General features: G+C 39.2%; 1 protein-coding gene across 2 annotated transcripts in view; it reads left to right on the forward strand.

Annotated features, from left to right (window-relative positions):
- COL19A1 (collagen type XIX alpha 1 chain) overlaps positions 1–23,071 on the forward strand; it is a 603,039-nt gene that overhangs the window by 177,685 nt on the left and 402,283 nt on the right. The window lies entirely within an intron of this gene.

Raw genomic sequence — 23,071 nt, forward strand, 5'->3', positions numbered from 1 at the left:
AAATTGATATAATTACAGGTGTCTTAGGCTTTCCACAGCGCAGCCCCCATATGTTATTTCATCCAACATCATCTTCAGTGACCACCAGAGGACCACCACATCCATGTCACAATATGATCCTTCAGTCTACCACATATAAAATGTCCAATAGTCATGACATACAGCCACATATCGGCATAGCAAACCTGTGCCAAGCACACACAGACTTGATCCCACCGTATTCAGCCCCCCCATCCTATACCCACACAGACACTATTACACACACACAGACACTTACCTGTTACATCCGAGCAGCAGCACCCCCTTCCTGCGCGCTGGTCAGCGGGGAGTCAGTGACAGCCGCCAATGCAGTAATCACATTGAACGGCACTTGTCATGTGATGCCGTCCCATGTGATTACTCACATAGGCGGCTGTCACTGACTCTCCGTCCGCCGAGTAGCGCGCAGAGTGTTGCTGCTCGGCGGGCACACGGACCGGCCCATCTGGCCATCGGCCCTTCTGGCATTTGCCAGAAGTGCCAGATGGCCAGTCCGGCCCTGCAGGTAACTATATCTACATTTGATTCTCAGTGCTTCTGCCTGGCTGATATGTGATATATTCACCATTGTTGTTATGGCAGCACGTTTCGAACACAGCACTTTTTCAAACCCACCAACACACCTATTATCACAAAGACATTGAACATGAAAATATTTGTATAGTGTTAGGTGTTTACAGTTTAATGCTGAAATAGCAACCTTATGGTCACCATGTCCAGTCCAATGATAATACAGTATAACAACCATATTTCCACATGCACAACATATATGTTCAGGCCAAAATAGCAGTGTCTTGCCCATCCCATAGAGTCACATTCTCACTTACACAGGCCTAGACCCAGCCAATACAACCCAATGTCTTCAAGTCTCCCTGGCTCTCCATTTGAAATCACAAGCTCACACAGCACTGCATGGTGGACTCCCTGCAGTTTGGTTTGTAAAATTAATTTGTTACGTGGGCAGTTTATTTCAGTACAGTTAATTACAGCTGGTAAAAGTAACAAAATGTTGACTCTGTGGTGCCACCTTTGTAATATGCCACCCAGACTGCACTTGTGGTAAATTCATCTCATAGCTAATTATAAGACATCGTTACAGCACTGAATGCTCCTTTGCTGTCACAACTAGTGATTGGCATTAACATCAATAGGAGTGTGCAACAACTTTAACAATTATATAACTTCAAATCTTTGCTTTTTATCCAAATAAGCTAATGCTATCATTTTTTTATAACTATTAAGTTAAACATAATTAGTTGTTGTAAATGTGTAAAATAAAGCAACCTATATTGCTCTAATGTCTCCCCTGCTTTATTCCCAGATCCAGAAAAACAATAATACCAGCTGTGAGCCATACGTCTAGTTAGACGAAACTTGTTTTATCTTAAACGGCTCAGTAAACAATCTTTAGCCTTTAAGCAATTCATATTTTCCTTAGGGTATTATCATTTTGAATATGTAAACTTCATATTGGTTAAAACAAGCAAACAGACACTACACAGCTAAACATTTTTGGCTGCTTACACTAGATGTGTGAAATAAATATATTTATATTTTACTCATATTAATTAAAAACTTTTTACATTCAGAACTTTAGCTTGAAATTTATAAGATAAAGATAAATTATAGTCAATAATTAAAGTAATGTAATCTTATTAGGTAAAAGAGCATTCTGAAAGTTAGATAGAAATAGGGACATCTGCAGGTTTTAAGGCGGTACTACACTTTTTAATTTGTTAATTATTAGAGATGGGCGGGCTCGGTTCCCAGAGATCCGAACCCATCCGAACTTTGCCCATCTGAGTACCAAGCCGAGCAGGCTCTGTACTCTCCCGCCCATTCAGAATTGAAATCGAGGCAAAACGTCATTGTGACGTATTCGTATTTCAGAGCTCGGTTCTCGCGAGATTTGATAAGCATAAATACCCACCTACACAGCAATCCATCGCCATTTGACAGAGGGAGAGAGCAGGGTTAGGTCACAGGCTGTATTAGATCAGGGACAGAGCAATAATTGTACACCTTATTCTTTGTATTATTATTTCAATTCTAATCTATTCAATTCTATTATTATTACCAATTCTATTAGCAATTGTTAGAGCAGGAAGAGAGGAGGATAGAGGAGGCTTTTTTTTTATTTTTTGCACTACAAGTGCTTTGGGGTGTCCCATATTCCCCAGTGTGAAACACTAATTTTTCTGGCTGTCAAAAGTGATATTTAGCAGCAGTATCTATACAATTTTTTTGCATTACAAGTGCTTTGGGGTGTCCCATATTCCCCAGTGTGAAACACTAATTTTTCTGGCTGTCAAAAGGGATATTTATCAGCAGTAATCTCCTTCCCTGATCATAACCTGCATCTGTTTGACTGCCTTATATACCTGCCCCAAACATTACTCCTTGCAATTCAGAAATTGTTTGCTGCTTCAGGTGATAGTACTCCTGTGCTATTGTGCCTGATACCTCTATTAACATTGACTGCATTTTGATGTTATCTGTGTGAAAAAAAAGACACTCTTAATAAAGTCTTAATTGTCTTAATAAAGACATTCAATTGTTAGCGTTAACGCTAAAAAACGAGCGCTCAAAAAATATTACCGTTTATACGGTAATATTGCGCGCAAAAGCATTAATACGGTAGTTTACTCGCGGAATTTCAGCTCGCCGCTCAGAGAGTGGCGAGCTGAAATTCCGCGAGTAATTACCGTATTAACGCTAAGATTTTTTGAGCGCTCGTTTGAGAGCGTTAACGCTAACAATTGAATACCCCCCTCTGTTTGCAGTAACTACCAATACTTTATGTTGCATTAATACTGGGAGCCCTAACAGGGGATAATTTACGACTGAATGTCTAATCACAAACTTAGGTCCTAGAGGGACCTAGAGAGTGAATATTTGACCAAGAGATCTAGAGTTCATAAGTAAGTCTCTGCATGTAGTCCTTCGTATACTGGTGGAAAAACCTGTCAAAAATTCATAACTGATACACCAGATGCATTTTGTGTATGTGTATATAGACAGTATATATAACTCATAAGCAGATATGGCTCTCCACATTAAATTTGCCACCAGATATGGCTTTGCATATTTTACTTGGCACCAGAAATAGCTCAGCATATTAGTTATACTTGACACCAGTTAAGGCTCTGTATACTAGACTAGATGACAAGATATGGTTCTGCATATTAGACTTTGCATCAGTTGTGGTTCTGCATATTAAACTGGTCACCAACTATGACCAACTATGGTCACCAACCATGACCTGTTACACTTGGCACCTGATGTGGCTCAGCATATTAGACTTGCTGTATATATGGCTCATCATATTAGACTTGGCATCATATTAGACTTAGCTTTGTTTCAATTACGGTTTGGCATATTATGTTTGTTGCCAGACATTGCTTATGTTCTATACTTTTATTAGATAGTAGTCAAAATAATATACCAGTCAGCAGATGGGGCTTAACTTGTACATTTGCTCCTAGCATGGCTTGGCACATTATAGTGACCAGCAGATATGATTTAGCTTTGCATACCTAACACTAAGTTTGGCTTTGCATATAATTACACTACAGATATGGGGCACTAAAGGTGTCTCCTAATTTTTTTATTTTTTATCAAACTGCTAGATTCTGAACAAGTTGGTTGATCATGGTTTATGGGCTGCTTATCCTCCAAATCCTGCCCTCCTAGCTCTTGACCAAAATGGACCTGAACCTAATAACTGTTGCACAGGCATGTGCAGTCCGCTCTAGTTTAGTAAGCATATAGTAAGGCAGACTCCATTAAATGCTCAAAGGCACTGCTTTTTTTTTCTGGAAAGCACTAGTGCATGTCCCCCCAACTACAATGTTACAAAAAATGAATGGATAGCCTATGTAATGGTTGATGTGTCCAGTGGTATCTGAATAATGTAGATAGCAATGTGGCTTGTGTAATACAACTGGCAATGGTGCATGTGAAGTTACAGTGAGCCATTGGTTCAGCATTCACTGTGTAGGGGGCACTATCATGATTTCGCTCAGATAGTTTTGTCTAAAATAGACATGTCAAACTCAAAACCCCAATTGGACCAAATAATCCAAGTCTAAGATTGTGTAGGCCGCAAGAAAAACAAAGTCTCATATGCAATTTTGTAAGGTTTATTATTAAGAAAAAAACAAAAATAAAGTTTAATGCTATCTTCGCGAGGCTTGACACTGTGCCCTCCATGCTGCTTTTGTTCCCCTTCACCCGTCTCCCCTGTTTCATACTGTTTCATCCTGTGCACCCCTTTTTTATTGCCATCTTTTCTTCTGAATTCTTCTTGTGACTCCTATCTGTGCGCTCCTCACTGCAAATGTCGGGCGTGATGATGTCACACCCAATATTCAGTGCGAAGGGAGGACGACGCCGGACACCAACATGTCAGATATCTGGTGCGGCGGCATCAGATAAGCATTTTTTTTATTCTTCTTTCTTTTTTCTGGGCCCCGGCCTGGTCACAAGAACTATGCGTTTGGGCAGGATGCAGCTTGCGGGATGCAAGTTTGACATTAGGAGGTATATTTACTAAACTGCGGGTTTGAAAAATTGGAGATGTTGTCTATAGCAACCAGTCAGATTCTAGCTATAATTTAGTTCATACATTCTACAAAATGACAGTTAGAATCTGATTGGTTGCTATAGGCAACATCTCCACTTTTGCAAACCCGCAGTTTAGTAAATATACCCCTTTGTCTAAATGCAATAGAAGGAAAACTGATTGTGCTCAGAAATCACTGCTGTTTTGGTATTATTGGTTTTATAAGCATGCTGCTGTTTTGCAGAATGCAAGAAAACAAAACAGTAAACCCCCATTGTTTTATTCTACCACAGATCATCTGCATAATTTATATATTCCTACTTCCATGCTTATTTCCATTGTAATGAAATACATTTTTGCATGTGTCTACATACAACATCAGCTTGTTATGTTGTCTAATTTTGTCTATGTATTTTCCTATCCTTCACAATCTCAAACTTCCCTCAAAGTGCTTCTTCCAACAGTGTCATCTTCTGTCTCCTCAAATTTCCAAGTGTCTGAGTATCCGGATGTTTTGCAATAGTTTTATCAGCAGGATTGACATCCTTAAGGGGTCTAGACTTTCAGCAACACATGGTCAGGGCAATATGATCGGTTCTAATGGAGCACCTTGAAATGAACTTATTTTCTACACATACTATATACAAATAAACTGAATTCCTGTTGAGTAACAGTACATACAGCACATCACACATATTTATCTGTATGCAGTGTCTCCAAAGCTGTATCACTCTCATGTGACAAGGCAGGAGTGTTTCCCCTTCACATTAATGTGTCACTATGGGAGGTAGAAAAAGAAGTATTCAGTTGCTGCCATTTGAATTCACTCCTTTATCAACAATACCATATTATGTGTGAGGCCTAAGAAAATAATGTTGTTTATTTTTTTCATATTGGTTGTTCTTTATTACATGCAGTAAGTACTGCATTTTACCTTGACTTTTGTAATAATTTCCAATCACATCATATCATATAACATATGTGCACTTGTAACTTGTGCCTATGAAAATTGTATAAGAACACAGGACATCATAGTGCAACATAGGGCCTGATACTTAGTTGGATGTATGTCCGTTCCTTTATCATCTTAGTCTTGCGACTCCTTATAATTCCTTCAACAGCATCATGATACACTTAAAGTGTGTTGTATGCTTTTATTCAGATGCATTTAACATACTATGTTGCGTCGCATATATCAAGATATATGTGTCTCAGAATGTACATGTGAATTTTACATCTGTGTTGTGGACCCATAAGGTATGTTTGTTATAAAACTGGACATAAATAACCCATACTTGCCAACGCTCACGGAATGTCTGGGAGACTCCCGCATTTCGTGTGAGTCTCACGGACTCCCGGGAGAGTGTGGCAATCTCCCGCATCTGCCCATTTCCTAGTGAAGTGGGTAGAATTAGGTCCAAAACGCCGTGATTCACCGGGAATCCCGGCGTTTGGCCCCGCCTCTGCTGTAAAATGATGCATTCGCGTCATTGCATCACGGGGTGGGTCCAAAATTATGCAAATTTTGGAGCCACGCCCCCCATCACACCCACCTCCCCTGACAGGCTCCCGGAAGCCAACTTTAGAAAGTTGCCAATTATGATATAACCAGGCTCCTGTAAGAGTTGCACCTATGGTAGACATGCCCATTTGTGTATCATTATTTATAAATCAATGCACTTGATTTGAACAGCTGAAACAAAAAATTGCTGTTGGTATATTTTTGCATCACACATCCCACTTATTGTAGTATGCTTAGGAAAACTTTTATAGTAATATTACTATAAACTATATGCTGTATACTATTAGGAAAAGGAAAAGGAATATTTCCCAGATAGTAACAGATAACAGTTCACTCTGCTATGAGAAATGTTAAGTGATAGCTGGACGGGAAAATGATGAAACACTCCTAGGATCCATTTGCAGAATTTTCATCTGTAGAATTGTGCATTTTGCCAAAACATTTTTTATATTATTTGAATTTGAACCTTATGAAATAAGTAAAGCCAGTGCTCAGCTTTCTAAGTTGTATAAGATTCCATCAGGAAAATGTCCTTAATATGGGGAAGGGGCGAGAACAGATCTTTAATTGATAATTCACTTAGTCATGTGTGGTGTGCAGTATTGTACTAAAACGTAAATGCATTGATGTCTGGTTCTACCTCAATATTACAGAACATTGCGAAGGTTGAATAGTAAGTGGAGTTTGAGATATCCTATTGTGAAAGGATGGACCACCTATGCCACGCTGTCGAGTCGCAGGGCACCAGTTTGGCTTGCCTTGCCACTGTCCTCTTTTCTTTATCCCAATGCACCCTCTAACCACAGTAGTAGGGGCTTAAGCTGCTGCCACCCCTGGACTCCTTTGCGGCATCCAGAACCAGGTCCTTCTTGGTATCCATCGCTGCTAGTATATCCTCCCCTAGGGCACCTGGGCTGGTACCCCTGATCTCTTCCACAGTGTTGCTGTGGATGTTTTCCCCCTGATCTATCACACTAGCTAGAGCTGCTGGGTAGTGGGCAGAGCGGTGGAACTAGACGTTGGGTCCAAATGCTCGGGTAACGAATTAGATCTGCAGGTCACAGGAATTACAGCAGGAAAGTAGTCATCAATTAGGCTCTTGAAGCAAATGATTATTAGCTCAAGTGTCCGAATAAGGACAGTTCACACTAGTGTATGGTACTAGTGATCAGAAGGTCAGATGGAACAATAATTCATTACATGGTCAAACAGAGCTCCTTTTTATACAGATTCTGGCACAAATCCTGGCAGGAAGTAAACCAGACCCCTGATCCAAGATGGCTTTGCAAAGACTGAAAAATCACATTCAATAATTTACATCAGGATATGATCTAAACTTGCATCTAACACAGTTTAAATTTCACACCAGCCTAATTTCCTCAAATGTGCTGTCTGTATTGTTAGGAGGCTTCCTGTCTCTCCAACAAGACATACACACAGGTAATGACCCCCTGCCGGGACTTTAGGCCAAAGCAGGTGTTTGTCACATCACATGAAAAGGCTTACTTAGCATTTCCTGCTAATAGCAAAACAGACATCCTCTAACAAATGGCAATTGCATCAGAAATCAGTACATTTCTAATACACATATAACAGTATCAAAATCAGTACATTTGCAATGATATAAATTAGCGCACTGTGCGAATAATTAAAATAAATTCCTATAACAAATTATTTCTATGTGATTCCGCCACACCTAGATTGCCATGCCTTTGATACACCAATTTATTTAAAACCTTATTGACATAAAAAAAAATTCTATGAGTGCTGTATAACATGTTCTATATTACCATTTAAATTGATCTATATGTAAATAAACCAGGACTCTGCAGTCTAGAAAAATTGGGAGTAATCACTAACTGATTAGAATAGTTTGGATGGGGCTAATTTATGGGGCTCAGAGATGTATGGCTCTACACTGAGCAGTACAGCTCTGAAATTGAAGGCACTGTAAATGATTGCTAATGTGTGGAGTATGATTCACTTGTGTGTGTGATATATCTATAATATAAATGTCTAGTGGCGTGTGTTAGTCTGTCTGTGTGTGGAAAAAATAAAACCAAGCTGCAGCGCCACCTGCTGGGTGGAGTTATACACTGACCTACTAAATTCTTAGTGTGTGTGGAAAAAAAATTTCAGAAAGGGCTGAAATTTGGTATACTAAGATGTTTTTAATTTGTTAATTTAATTTGTTAATTGTTGAAAGTGTTTATAAAGATTTAAAAAATATATATATATATTTCTTGAAGGAGAAGTGACAGTTGGGAGTGTTTGGTGGTTGCCGGGGGTGACAGTGGGGAGTGGTTGGTGGTTGAGGCCTGGGCTATGGCCCAAATGCATGACAAGAACCTTTTTAACACCTTAAGTAGCTCGATTTGACTAGAATGCATGAGTATCATGCACGGGTTAACTTGTATGTATGTATATATATATATATATATATATATATATATATATATATATTTATATATTCTGTGACTAACATACAAATAGATTTGTCTTTTAATGCAAACCCTTCCTCCAAATTCCTCTATCAGATCTGCAGTGGAAAAGGTCAGCTGTGCTCCATTTTTGAGCAGAGCTGCCGCATATGTACTAACTAGATATTACATATGGCTCAACTCTGCTCCAAAGATGGAGTACTCAAGCTCTGTGTACGTTAGTACATAGAATCCTAAGTTTCTTTCCTTTCAGTTGAAAGAGGTGACTTGGTGTCCTTTGAAACCCGATATTGGATGGATTGCTATAAGTAGTCGTTGTACACACCATGAATATATTTAGGTAGTAATATTCCCCCTGTAATTATCTGTTCTTTAGTATAAATAAATCTAACTTGGGAAATCTTTACGCACCAGGGTATCTGTTTATGAATTTGTGCCCAAGACATACTGCATTTTCACTAGGAGGCCTCGCCAGGCAATTATATTTTTAATAGATAGCAGTTATATTTTTTAATATCAAAGAAGGAAGATAAAGTAAATTAAATAACTTTGTATTGTACATGGAGTCTGTTAATTTGGAAAAATTACATGATTGAAGGAGTGTTTGAAGGCCAAGTAACATAAAGCAAATAAAAAGGCCATCACCATTTTTGAAAAATACATTGTCTGTAAAGGCCAGACTTGATCCCAGAAACCTTCCATCTCTTACATATATTATGTATTATTTACTGAAAATTTCATTGAGCAGAGCAAAAAAATTATTCCATCGGAGATCGTGAGCTTCTGGCTGTTAAAATCTCATTAGAAGAGTCAGGGCCGGATTAACCATAGGGCTAACTGGGCTACAGCCCAGGGGCCTCGGGCATCCAGGGGGCCCTTGAAAGTGCTCAGCAGCAGTATTGATCGGTCGGAGGTGGGGGCCCGATCAGTGCTGCTGAGCACTTTCACTGCAGTACTTCCCCGGCACGCTGTAGTCTCCTTACTGAGGAGATCTCGTGAGTCTCACTCTCACGAGATCTCCTCAGTAAAGAGTGTACAGTGCGCCCGGGAAGGAGGAGAAGGAGGTAAGTGCCGGGGGGGGGGGCAGCTCGGCTCACCGAGGGAGGCGGCTCGGATCACGGGGGGGCCCTCACGGGGGAATGGAGGCCCCCTTAGTCCAGGGGCCTCTATTCCCTTAATCCGGCCCTGAGAAGAGTAGAGACATCTTCTAGGAACAATATTTCTTATCAATATTTATATAGATCACTAGAAACTATAATCCCTCCTGAACCTATGACCAGAACACTTGGCACTTTTCTTCTTTCTAATGTTTTGTTGGCTTTTCTTCCTAGTTGCAAAAATGTGAAAGCAGGTGCCTTTTCTCACATTAATGACCTTCCGCAAAGCACTTTCTTTCTTTTTCAAAGTATATATCTTCCAAAACCCCCAGATCCATTTACTTACTGGAGATCCGGCAGCTGGTGACACCAGTACCAACCTTCCAGCTTTCTGATCAGGAATCTACTGAGCCATTAACAAGCTATTTCTCATCAAAAACAAGCAGCTGATAGTCACCATACATCCGTCCCTCAGCTAAGAGCAGGAAACAAATTTTGGCTTCCTACCAGGAATATTACATTTAAAGTACCTTCCATGAATTAGCTTCATGTTTCATTGGTCTGCACAAAGTCATTGAATGCACCATTGCGGTATCATTTATTTTCAAATGACCTTCTTGATTACAAATATCCAATGCCTTCCATGTACCTTTCTTAAAATCTCATATCCTCAATTCTTTTACTTTTTGCAACATCTCCCAAAATTTTACCATGGACAAGAATTTTCAATTGGTCACATCCTAAAATCTCACCCATTATAAAATCTCATGAGGCAGAATAATTCTTTAGTGGATTGGATGGGGTATGAGAAGATCATTGTGCCATAGCATCCACTATTTCTGCCCTTCTTCTGGTTAATAAATAAATTGTTTCCATTCTTTCAAATCTAACAGAAGGTGTCTTGTGATCATCTGTAGAAGGTCGGCACAATAACAAACCTCCTCTTCAGATGCTTTGTCTCTGTTTGTTTTCCATTGTTAGCACTCCCAGTTGATAGCACCCGGAGTCGCCATGTATCCGCTCACTGTTTAACAGTGAGTGTGCATTCATGAGTGTACTAATGACATCAGGTGATCTCTATTTAAAACCACTCGGAGTATTCTCTGGTGCCTGAACAGCAGGTTATGGTAGTGCTGTTGTTGTGCCAGTTATTATTCTATCTCATCTTTGGATACTGACATGACTTATTGTTGACTAAGTTTTTTTTGTTTGTTTGTGACTATGACCTTGGCTTACTAAACATTTATGCTGCCCTGACCATTTACTCTGTACTGACCTAGATTCCTCTCTCATCCTTCAGATGAATCAACTGCTGCTTAATGAGGCTAATTTTGAGGATTGTGCCCTGTGGGTACCACTCCGTAAAAGACCATTACTCACTTGCAGGAATCCATGGTGAAAACTGGAGTTCCCAACTGACTCTACACCTCAGAGTAGCCTGCATCCATTGTAAATAGCACAGTGGGTTTACATGCAGGATAATTTGTTGCAGAACTGTGACAAATCAAATCAGTGTGTCTCTGTTGTTCACAGGTGTTAAATATTTCTCTGCAGTGCCACTATAGATTAATAACCCTGATTTAAAATCGGAACTGTAACCTCAAGGCAGCAAGTGTATGATTTTTTTTTTCTTTTTTGCTATTTTCAACAAAAGAGACCAGTAGAAAGGTATATTGCTATGAACAAAACAAGTTCAATAAAGTTAAATGCCAGCTGGAAATAGCATTTATTTGCTAAATGATCACCAGGAAAATCTGATCTTACCTCAATAATAGAAGCCTATAGGACAAAATGTTTTTACACTAACACATACTGATATAAGTTGACCTGAAATTCCTACACTGCTTACACATTACAGCCCTTATTTTGTGCTGTAAGGTAATTTGTGAGGCTGATGGGGTCTTGATTCAGAGGATCAACATCCAAAACCAAAGGTTTGTGAGTTTAAAATAGCTTTATTAGTCATGAACATGACCAGTCCTTTATAAACACTACCACCAGTACTTGTGATTCTCTCTTGTATTTTTACATATTTCAGAGACCTTGGAGGCTAGCACCTTAATAAATTACTGTAATCCACTTGATTGCAATGTTTAAGCCTGTGAGGAGTAGGATACTTTATTTTGTACAATTACTGCAAAAAAACACACTTCATACAGTAATAGTAAGAAAACTGCTAATAATTTATCATCAAACACTGATACAAAAAGTCACAAAACTGAGTGGAACTATTTATTGGAATTCTTATTTCTGATTGCTTAACATTATTGTGACAACATTTATAAATTTAGCCGATAAACATTAGTCTGTCTTATATTTTTCAGCCTATTTTCCAAATTGCAGTAACCTGCGTTGATTTTTTCTCTCCAAATTTCTATAATGTGTTATATAATTAATACAAAACATATAATTGCAATTAGAAAACATGTGCGGAAAATTGTAGCAGCTTGTATACCAGGTAAAATGGGTCACTTCAGAAGCTATGTTATAACTCCTTTGTATCACAACTACTCCGAAAAATGGATTCCTAGTATTAGCCCGTGGCCGGCCAGAGGTGTCAAGTCTAATGACGCCCCCCCAGGTTTTCACCAAGAACCGCTGCAAAGAGGTATGGTCTGCGATGCCAGGAACTCGCAGGTCACGGTCCTTTTGGCATAACACAAATAAATAGCCGCAGTATACAATTAAAGGTCAGACAAGCCGGGAACTGGTACATGGAAAGGTTATGAGGTACAGAATCGGGATCCAAAGAAGGTCACAAGTTTAGCCAAGGTCAGAATACCAGAAAGTAGTCCAAAAGGTAAGTAACAAACAACCAGACGTTAGGAGATAAACCTATTGCTTTGACACTGCTGCAGTGTTCAGAACAGGTTTATATAGACAGGCCGATTTAAAAAAAAAAAAAAAGAAAAGAAACGCCTCTAGGGACGGCCATGTGACATAGTAGCCAAGAAGTGCCGCATGTCCACTGTTTATAGCAGCACGATGGGACAGAACATTGTTGGAACCAGGAAGGTAAGTTTATGGTGTCCTGGTAGAAAGCCAAACTTTGTTTCCTGCTCTTAGCTGAGGGACGTATGTATGGTGACTGTCAGCTGCTTGATTTTGATTAGAAATAGCTTTGTTAATGGCTCAGTAGATTCCTGATTAGAAAGTTAGAAGGTTGGTACTGGTTTCACCAGCTGCCGGATCTCCAGTAAACTTACAAATATTAAATTAATAAATATTTAAAAGTTTACAAATATCCAATGCCTTCCATGTACTGTTCTTGAAATCTCATATCCTCAATTATTTCTAACACTTTCTAACTGTTAGTAGTGATAAGAAATTAGCTGTGATTGGTTTTAGTGGTACTTCAATCTAACTGTACATTCCAAATAATTATTCACAGATTATGCAACTGTACAGCCTCAATAAACAACTGGCACTGTGTTTGGGGCATCTGCTGCTACAATTTAAAAGTATCACAGAAAATGTAAACTTCTTTCCCCTACACCACAGAACATATATAGAACAGCTTATTGTACTGCTGTTTTTTGTATTTGGCAGAAGCATACAAAAGACTTTTGAACAGATGCTCAAGCAAATCATCCTTATTAGACAAATACTGTGTCTTCCTGACATGTGTAGGATAACGCAACAAGAATTTTAGAGCCATAATGTAAAACTTCTTTGAAATATTACATGCTATCTATAGATACTTACTTTGTTCTTCAATGTACTATTTCTTTTTAGCTTCCAGTTTTACAGTGTAGAGGTCACATATTTAGTGAAAAGGTTGCTTGGATGAATATAGGGGTATAGGGTCTCTTACAAAGGTGGTATTGTACAGTCACATTATAAATCCAAAAATAGATAAAAGATAAATTCAATACTTTGAAAATTGCTACAATGAATGCCAAATGTCTTCAAGAATTTCCCCCTAAAAATTACAAACTGTAAATGAGTTTAACCAATTTAAATGAGATATAATATTGGCTCATGAGACAAATTTAAAAATAAATACAATGTAAAAAACAGAAGAAGCCTAATCCACATGCACAAGTATAAGTGGGGTCAATGTGGTGATCTAAAGAGGCTTCTGATTAAAGAAGAATAGAACAATGATGGAGGCAGTGTGAGATTCATCTTTCATAAAGGCAGAATAACTAAGACTAGCATATTATGTTTGTAAACTGGTGAGCTTCTACGAACTTCTTGATCCAATCTAATAATTACTGAAGAAACAATGTTATCACATATAACCAACACAAACTTACAGATACACTGCAACTATTTAGACAACTGGCGGGATTGAGTGCCAACCGCTCAGTGGGCTAGATTCACTAAAAACAGTGTTTGGCGGTGGTGTTAAACCACAGCACATAGTTTGGGGTTCAGTTCTCCAAAATGCCACATTTACTGTAGGGCCGTTATAATGTTAAACTATTGGTAATGTGTGGCGGATTAAAAACACCTAAACTGTTTAGTTAAAACTGCCAGAAAAAAAACCAGGTTTAACCCAATGAATACAATTCCTATTCTGCTCTAAATCCACAGGACCAATTTATATCATAAGCTTATGCTTGTATTACCAAGAAAGACTGCACACAAGATATAGCTTAATTTAAAATGTTTTGTATCCTTAATTAACATTCTAATTGTTACAATTGTATACATAATATATAACAGTGTATTAATCATAGTATATTATACAACATCCAATTTCACTTACTCTATTAGCATAGATGTGTTGAAGTTTAATAACTGGAAGTAGTCAATAATTTCTGTTCACTACAATCAGTTGCAATGTGATTAATACGCAATATAATTATTATCGTAGCAACATGTAAATAATAAATAAATTCTGCGCTTGTGAAAACATAAACAATTATACCACAAATTTTATATATAGGTGTCCATTTGAAATAGAGAAAAAAAATAAAATCCAAATTCTCTTGGCGCATATGTGATATTTCTTCTTTATGTCTCCAATTTTAACATCTCAATAATTGGGGATCATTGGTTTGGTATCATTCTGTTCTCATTTGCATGAGAAGTATTATTTATGTAGTGTTCGCACATTGCGAACACTAGTATCAATAACAGAACAATAATATCACATTTCATACAACAAATAACAAATCCAGAGATGTCATAAAAGAACCGGTTTATGCAGGTCTAGAGGTGGGAGCCTGAAGGAGAACACCTGGCCACCTCAAAGAACAATGACCAGAGGAATCAATCAATGGGACGTCAAGTTCTTGGAAAGTCATGACCCATCGACCTATGAATGTGTGAATGTCGACCTTATTACTGTAACTGTGTATCTTTGTGATGTCACTGCTTTTTACAACTGTACAGTGTATACATTGTTCAACTCTGGCTTTGGAAACCAGAGCATTCTGAGTACCAAGCCGAGCGCACCCCTCGGAACTGAAAACAAGGCAAAGCGTCATTGTCGCGTCGTTGGATCTCATGAGGTTTGGATTCTATAAGTACCACCCTCCATGGAGATCCGTCGCCATTTCTCAGAGAGACAAAGGAGTGGTAACAGGATTGTTGGCAGTCTCCAGTGCAGTTAGGCAGCATCATAGACAGAACAAAAAAAGAAGGGACGGCAGTGTTCTTCAAAGGCTCCAGGACATTCTACAGAGATATAGCTCACATAGAAACAGGAGAGGTGGAAGTGTTCAGTGCTGAAACAGTAATTCAATTAATAGGGCTGGCAGTGTTCTTAAAAGTCTACAGTCACATTGTACTGTGCCAAAGCTCATACAGAAACAGGAGGAAATGGCAGTGCCCTTGTCCTCTCCAGTCACATTGCTCTGTATCATTGCTCATACAGAAACAGGAGGGGTGGCAGTGTTCTTTTCACAATCCAGTATTCAGTGACATTGTTCTTGTCACTCTCCAGTCTCAATGCCATTGATCACATAGAAACTGGGGTAGCAGTGATCTTGTCACTGCCCAGTCTTCAGTCACATTGTTCTTGTCACTTTCCAGTCTCAGTCATGATGATACTAATCCCTCTACATTATGTGCTAAAGCCTATGTTCAAGTGCACAGTGGTTTTAAGTCAGGGAAATGTTTTTTAAAAAAAAAGCTTTTACCTTTTTAAAGAAAAAGTAACCTCTCTAATAAAGGTGAGTTTACTGTAAAAAAACATTAAATTGCCAAAATGCCATTCTACTCAAAATATTAACAAGCATACCAGCATTAGCTAGCTCCCTTCTCTGTTAGATCCCAGCACCTGCAATCTACACTGTCATCATCCTCACCCTCATCCTCGCCCCGATCAGTGTGTACATCAACCTAACACAATACTAATTCATTCCTGCTGGAAGTCTGTATACTTTGATGTAATTGCTGGTAATGGCCTTCCTCGTAAAATTTGTAGTTCATAATACGGCAGAGCTGTCACGATTTTAGGGCAATTCTTTTACACCAGACCAAATGTCAAAATGTTGTGCTGACTCATCTGCATCACCACTGGGTGTCTTGGGAAAGCTAAGTTTTTTCCTAGCAGCAGTTGCCAGAGAATCTGAAGAAGGAGACTTTGTTGTGTCATGTACCACTTAAGCTGTCATCTTGCTCACCATTGCATCTCTTGAGACCTGGGTCAGTTGAAAAGAAAGAGAAGACATAGCTCTTAAACCTACGGATCAAGTATAGTCTCCAAAATGTAGTGATCCAATTTCAAGATGTTGATAACTCCTGGCGAAGCGAACAAAGTACTTGATCTACAATTCCAACATAGTTAGCGGAATTGCTTTGTTTCATTTCCTCCTTCAATTTTTCTAGAGCTTTTCCAAAAGTCTAATTAGGGGAATCACTTGACTCAAGCTAACAGTGTCTGCACTCTCTTCACAGGTGACTACTTCGAGTGGTTTCAGCACCTTACACAACACGGAAAGTATTCTCCACTGTGCTGGACTAAAATACATTCCCCCTAAATTCTCTTCTTCTTGCAGCTGCAGCATTTTACTACATGATGTTGCAGAATGCCAAAAATTACCCAAAATTTTGGGGCACAGACAGCATCTGCTGCATGTCACTGTCATTTTTTTGAAAAGCTCTGTACAACCAAGTTGATTGTGTGAGCAAACCAGGGAGTGTGATGGAATTCCCCGTGCTGTAATGCTCTAACAATTTTGTTGACATTATTAGAAATCACATATCATCAGGAGAGTCCAAGCAGGATAAGCCATGTTACAATCAAATCCCTTAGTTTTTCAAACAGGTTAGCCGTATGCCTCTTAGTGAAGCAGATGATACACAGAGGAGCTTACCTCTGAAAGATCTGGCGTTTTGTTAGATGTTGCTGCTGTTCCTGCTGCTGAAGGTGATTTATCAACCCACTGGGCTGTCACAGTCATATAATCTTTAGTTTTCCCAATTATGCTTGTCCATATATCTGTGGTAAAGTATACAGTGTGTAGAATGGAATTTTGTAGCCCAATAATTTTCTTTTTTGTAACCTCCTAGTACAGGTAAGGAATTGCTTGTCTAGTAAAATGGTGTCAAGATGGAATTTGGTAACGGGGACACAGGACCCAATTAACTGTCTAAAATCTGTTGCATTAATGGTGGACGCAGATCTAATACTAGCATAGTCGCTATGGTGCCTGTAATCCGCTGTGCGACTGGGTGACAGCTGCCGTACTTGCTTCCTCTTGCAAAGGATTATTTAATAGTCAATTGTCAATTGTTGTAAACTACTGGTACTCTTCTTCTTGGTCTGATTCTGGGTTGAAGATCCACCCCAGGCAACAGCAGCAGTCGGCCTAACGTTCAAAGATTCTTCTGAGGAATCCTGGATAGGGGAGGAGTCATCTAGCCTTAGCAACTTGGATGCAGGACTAACTCCGATCACTAGTGAGGATATTGATGATGAAGGTGTTGAGGGTTTAGATTGCAGGTGCTGGGCTCTAGCTGAGAGAAGGAAGATAGCTGATGCTGGACTGCTTGTTGTTATTTTTTTTAGCATAAGTTTCTGATTTTTCCCAAGAGCTTTCCATGAACTCGCTTCAAATGGTGTAACATGCATTAGGATCCTAGATGGTTAAGGTCCCTACCTCTACTGTCTGTGGCTTTACAATGCTACAAATGGCTAGACAACTGTTGTCAGGATTTGGGTAAAAATAATTCCACACATAAGAGATGGATTTTTTGGTCTTATGTCCAGGCATGACAATGGCCTTCTTATTACTGGCAAGAACTGCTTCCACTGGTGCGTGACTTGCCACTGTAGAATTCATTAACAGCACTGTTAGCTTTGGTGCCTTAAGCCCATCGTTAGCTTGTTTTGTGGGGGCCCAAACAAACTAAGCACTTCAGCCACAAAAGTGGCAGTCCTTGTCGCTGAAGTGCTTGGTTTGTTAAAGTGTGCATGTCCTTTTTATGTGCCAACATAAGGGTGGGTGGGAGGTTTCCAAGGGCAATTCCAACTTGCACCACTTTTTCTTTTAGCTACCGCTATGTGCCAGTGTTACCTAGATGTGCTATATACTGTTGTGTGCTTTGCAAATTTTAGCTTTCCCCAAGACACCCATTGATGATGCAAATGACTCAGCACAACATTTTGACATCTGGTCTGGTCTACTGTAAAATAATGGACTAAAATTAATGACACCCCTGACGTAGCTCCACCTGATCCTACTATCAACATCCAAAGAATGGTGGAGGATTATTATTTTATTTTTTTTAACGGTATAAAGACAACAGTTTTGTTAACAAAGAACAATATTGCTTGCAAAAGTAATGTAAGCATGGATTTCTAAACAAACGTGTATATGTATTACTTGGGGTCGATTCGAAGCTCAGTGATGACCTTGCTTTTTGCTGTGAACGTCAAAGGCTCTTTTAGTGCATTGTCTAGAACAAGAACTGAATACTCATGTCCGAGAGATCACAGCCAATTTTTGGACACCAGGCAGATTTACCCTTCTGAAGTTAGTTTTCAAACATCCTTTCAATTGCCTCTCTCTCATACGTGTGACCACATACTTTGTTTTTCACTGAATTCACCATCTCCAACTATGTTATCGGAGTGCTCTGGGTGGCGGTGATCTTCTCGTCTTCATCTTCCAAAGCTTCGTCTGCAGGAGCCAGTGACACAGCCATTTGTTTTCTCAGGTCTCTTAGCCGTTTTTTAAACTGGGCATATTTATCGTCCTGCCTCAGGGCCTCCTCTGTATTCCTCTGATGCACAGTGTATATCTCGTGTACAAGCTCTCTTAAATCTTGGATCTTATCCGGTGGGTCACGTTTTAGCTTAAGTATGGTCTCCTCAACTGCATCTATATATTGGTTTAAATCTCTGTTCAATGCAGCGTATTCCAACATGACCGATTCCATGCTGCCCACATGTTTTGTGTCAGTCTGTCTGAAGCAGATGTAATGCCACTCCAGTTGTAATATCCATTCCTTTGTCTATATAAGTTTGGCAGTTCTTCAGGGATGAGAGGGAGGTATCCACAGAGGAGAAGGAGATTAAAGATGCAGCACCAGCAGACATGGCTTAATAATGTAGAGTTCATTGACATCACTGTTGGGCTTAAGGCAGCTAAGCTATTGGTAGCTTGTTTTGTGGGGGCCCAAACAAACCAAGCACTCCAACCACAAAAGTGGCACTTCTTGTCGCTGGAGCTGTTGGTTTGTTAAACTGTACATCTTCTTTTCAATATCTTACATAAGAGTGGGTGGGAGGTCCCAAGGACAATTCCATCTTGCACCACTTTTTTTTCTGCCACTGCTGTGTGGCAATGTTTCCTAGATGTGCTATAAACTGCTATGTGTCTGTGTCGTTGGTCTGTCGCCTATCATCCAGCCAGCTCGATGCAGTCTTTGTCCAAAAGTGTATGAAAATAATATTGTGACCTGTGAGGTGGTCAAAATTGACTGAAAATGACTGGAAATTAGTGTTGTTGAGGTTAATAATAATGTAGGAACAAAAAAATACAAAGTGATGTGATTTTAGCATTTTTTCTAAAAAATACAGATCCAAAACCAAAACACGTGAGGGTGGTTTTGCCAAAACTAAAACCAAAACACGTACTTAATCCAGATCCAAAGCCAAAACCAAAGTCAAAACATGGGGGTCAGTGAACATGTCTAATATTAATGCACGTAATTTCATTACAAGCTATACATATTCCATTCAAACATCATGTTCCTGTTTACAATATCCACACTTATCCATAAATCACAAACACAGCCTTCACTAAACGCATTGTATACCAATCGGTTTTCTAGCAGTTTGGCCTTTGGTAATTTCGGCAGTTTTGAAACTGTGGGAAAATCTGCCTAGAACAAAGTGTCAATTGTGCTCATGAGGCTGGGCTATATTTAGCCTCTAGTCATGTCACTTTGCCCTTGTTAATAAATTGTTCATGTAAGATTTATATATGTTTTTCTGAAACAAGTACAAATAATTTATTTAGTTATTTCACACACACACATTGAGTATTCAGAGAGTATGCCTACTACTTATTGCAATTTTAAAAGTATGTAATAATGTAGAGGTTATCAGTGGCCACAAAAAACTTTGGACAGTCCTGACATAATGTATCTTTCCATTTCAGTTGGGGAATAGAAAATGCTGCATTACCCTGATAACATTAATATTTATTTATATATTTATAACACTTTACAATTGCAGACAAACACAGTAATAAATCAAGATTGCATATTAACAGACAGACAAAGAGGTACAATGCCTTAGTTGCCAGCTTACGATCTATAAGGAAATAGAAGTTTGATACATGAGGTGGAGCCATTTATTGCATATTGATGCGGTCAGATATCAGTTTTCCTCTGGGGCTCTGCTGTCACAAGTTTAGTTGACATCTTAGCAGCTGAATGTACCAAGAAGCCTCATCAACCCAAAACTGAGAATAATGTGACCATGCAGACAGCTGCTAGAAAGCCTACAACTATTTGCTACTTTAAAATCTGCATGTCCTAAGGCATTAAACTAGAGTCGTACATGTAACAAATGCTACTGTATCAGTGTGGCGGTTGGAAAATTATATACACCCTTTCTAGACTAATTCATACTCATGTCATGTAATGCCCTTGTTCACTGACTCAGATTATATGCTTTGTGCACTTGCATAAATTAGGGAAATCATGTTTATTTCAAAAACACAAAACAAAAGCGTAAATGGTATTATAACGGCAATGTGCTAAATACTTATAAAGTTTATTTTAATATATCTTTTATATCATGTTAGAGTCCATTCTGGAATGTGTTTATAGTAGTGTAGAGTAAAAGATGGTTAACTGTGTTCTAGAACAAACAATATCATTAGATCTCTAAATGTAAGCAATGATGGTAAATATATCCTTTAAAGCTGGATTACCACCTAAGCTGCAAAACATTTATGCTTGGCATCTTAAAATGGCTGCACAGTTGTTGTGTGAGTGGGAGGACCAATTAAAAGCTGCAATGTTCTTGATTGAACCTATCTGCCCCAGTGTTTGTCTGCGTCTATGAGATGCATCACTGAACCCAGGGGGAAAACTGCTGCATGGATAAGCTCTGCACTTTGTGCAGGCAAAAGAGCACATTAGTAATAGGTGGCAATGCAGGTAATTTATATTCAATTTATATTTAAGTAATACGTCTTGTGATCTATAACTTTTGGTCATCCATTTATCCAAAAGCAGCAAAGATGTAGTCACTTGTATCTCCCAGTAATGGGCCTGATGCTGATTTGGATACATGTTGGGCGTAATTACACTCAAAAAAGCCACCCATAAAAATAATACATTTACGCCCATATGCGGAGGAGGCATCTCAAGATGTGTCTATCTTTGCATACACACAGCCAGCACTACATTTTTACATTTGTTTTGATAGTGAAAAACCACATTCACTCTTCAGCTTGATATAATATAGTAGATATAACTCTTCTTCCTGCTTACAAATGAAAGTCCCATAATCCTATAATATATGCATGGCCAATTAAGAAAGCAGCTATCCACTTCAGAGGTGAATTCCCAATAAGTCGCCAGCACTACCTAGTGGCTAGCTGGTGTTGTCGACTGTCATCATAAGTTGTGTGTATTAGCATCTGCCCACTAGCAGGTGCAAAAGATACGTCTCTTGACAGCTGTATATGCATCTCTGTGTGCAGAGCCGTAACTAGGGTGGTGCGGACGGTGCTGTCGCCCCGGGCGCAAGCCCAAGGGGGCGCAGCAGCCGCCCGCTACCTAGCCCTATCTTCTGCCTTTTTACCGTCCACACACGGACGTCATGAGAGAGAGAGAGATTAACTTTCCGCAGGGGAACGCATGTGCGTTCCACCGACAGGAAGTTCGGCATTTGGAATGCAAAAGCGTTCCAAATGCCGAACTTCCTGTCGGTGGAATGCACATGCATTCCACTGCGGAAAGTTAATCTCTCTCTCTCTCATGACGTCCGTGTGTATTTGTCCCTTTCAAAAGCTGGATGGAATGCTGCAGTCACGCCAGATCCAGGAGTTAATCACCCTCCAATTTATATAGGAGAGGTAACAAACTCTGCAGATAGAAACCGGACACGGAAAGGGATATACTGCCACTAACTGTAAGTGAACGTTTCCACTATTCCTGGACACCTATGCCAATATTCAGGATTTACAAACATTAGGAGGAATGTTCATTCAGGACATTGTTTATAAATAGAAGCTTTGTGAATTTTTAACTGGTTGTCATCTTTTAACCATTTCACATGTTTGCCTAAGTGCTGAACACTGATAAGAAATAACTTTCATTTCATGTGGTGCATAATATTACAGAGACTTATAAATGTATACAATTGTGTTTTATGTATGTTTTTTTTCTGGACAGAATTGTACATTATGTAAGTTAAATTTAACCAAACATTTGAAGTAATATGTAATTAATATCCAATAAAGGATAATAAATTGTACAATCACAGAGCCCTAAACTATGCGAAATGGATTTTTCTGAATGGCTTAGACATTTTTAAGTAATGTGGCCATTTAACAAAAGTCTAACAGGAGATATCGGAGATATCTTCCTCATTAAGCAAATTATCGCACAATCCAGCAGTCCCTATAATACTCAATGGGGACTGTGGTGTCCCATTGGTATATATATATCTATATATATCTCATGCATTTGCAAATATGTGTAACAGAATTATTTCAGTAAGGTGCTAGCCACACCCCTACATTAGGTTGGCCACACCCACTTGTCAAATGCCACTCCCACTTAGATGGGGGGCGCCGGTGCCTTTTCTCGCCCAGGGCACTAAAATGTCTAGTTACGGCACTGTCTGAGTGAGTCTGCTTCATCCACATTCTCATGAGCATGTGCTGACTGTACTTGGCCTACTCTAGCCAACCCCTTCTCTCCCCCGTTTCAACCTTCCAGTCACAAGACAGTGCAAGTGTCAGATGCATGCAACTCATATGCA

The sequence above is a fragment of the Mixophyes fleayi genome, chromosome 3 (assembly GCF_038048845.1).
Source record: "Mixophyes fleayi isolate aMixFle1 chromosome 3, aMixFle1.hap1, whole genome shotgun sequence".
Classification (NCBI taxonomy): domain Eukaryota; kingdom Metazoa; phylum Chordata; class Amphibia; order Anura; family Limnodynastidae; genus Mixophyes; species Mixophyes fleayi.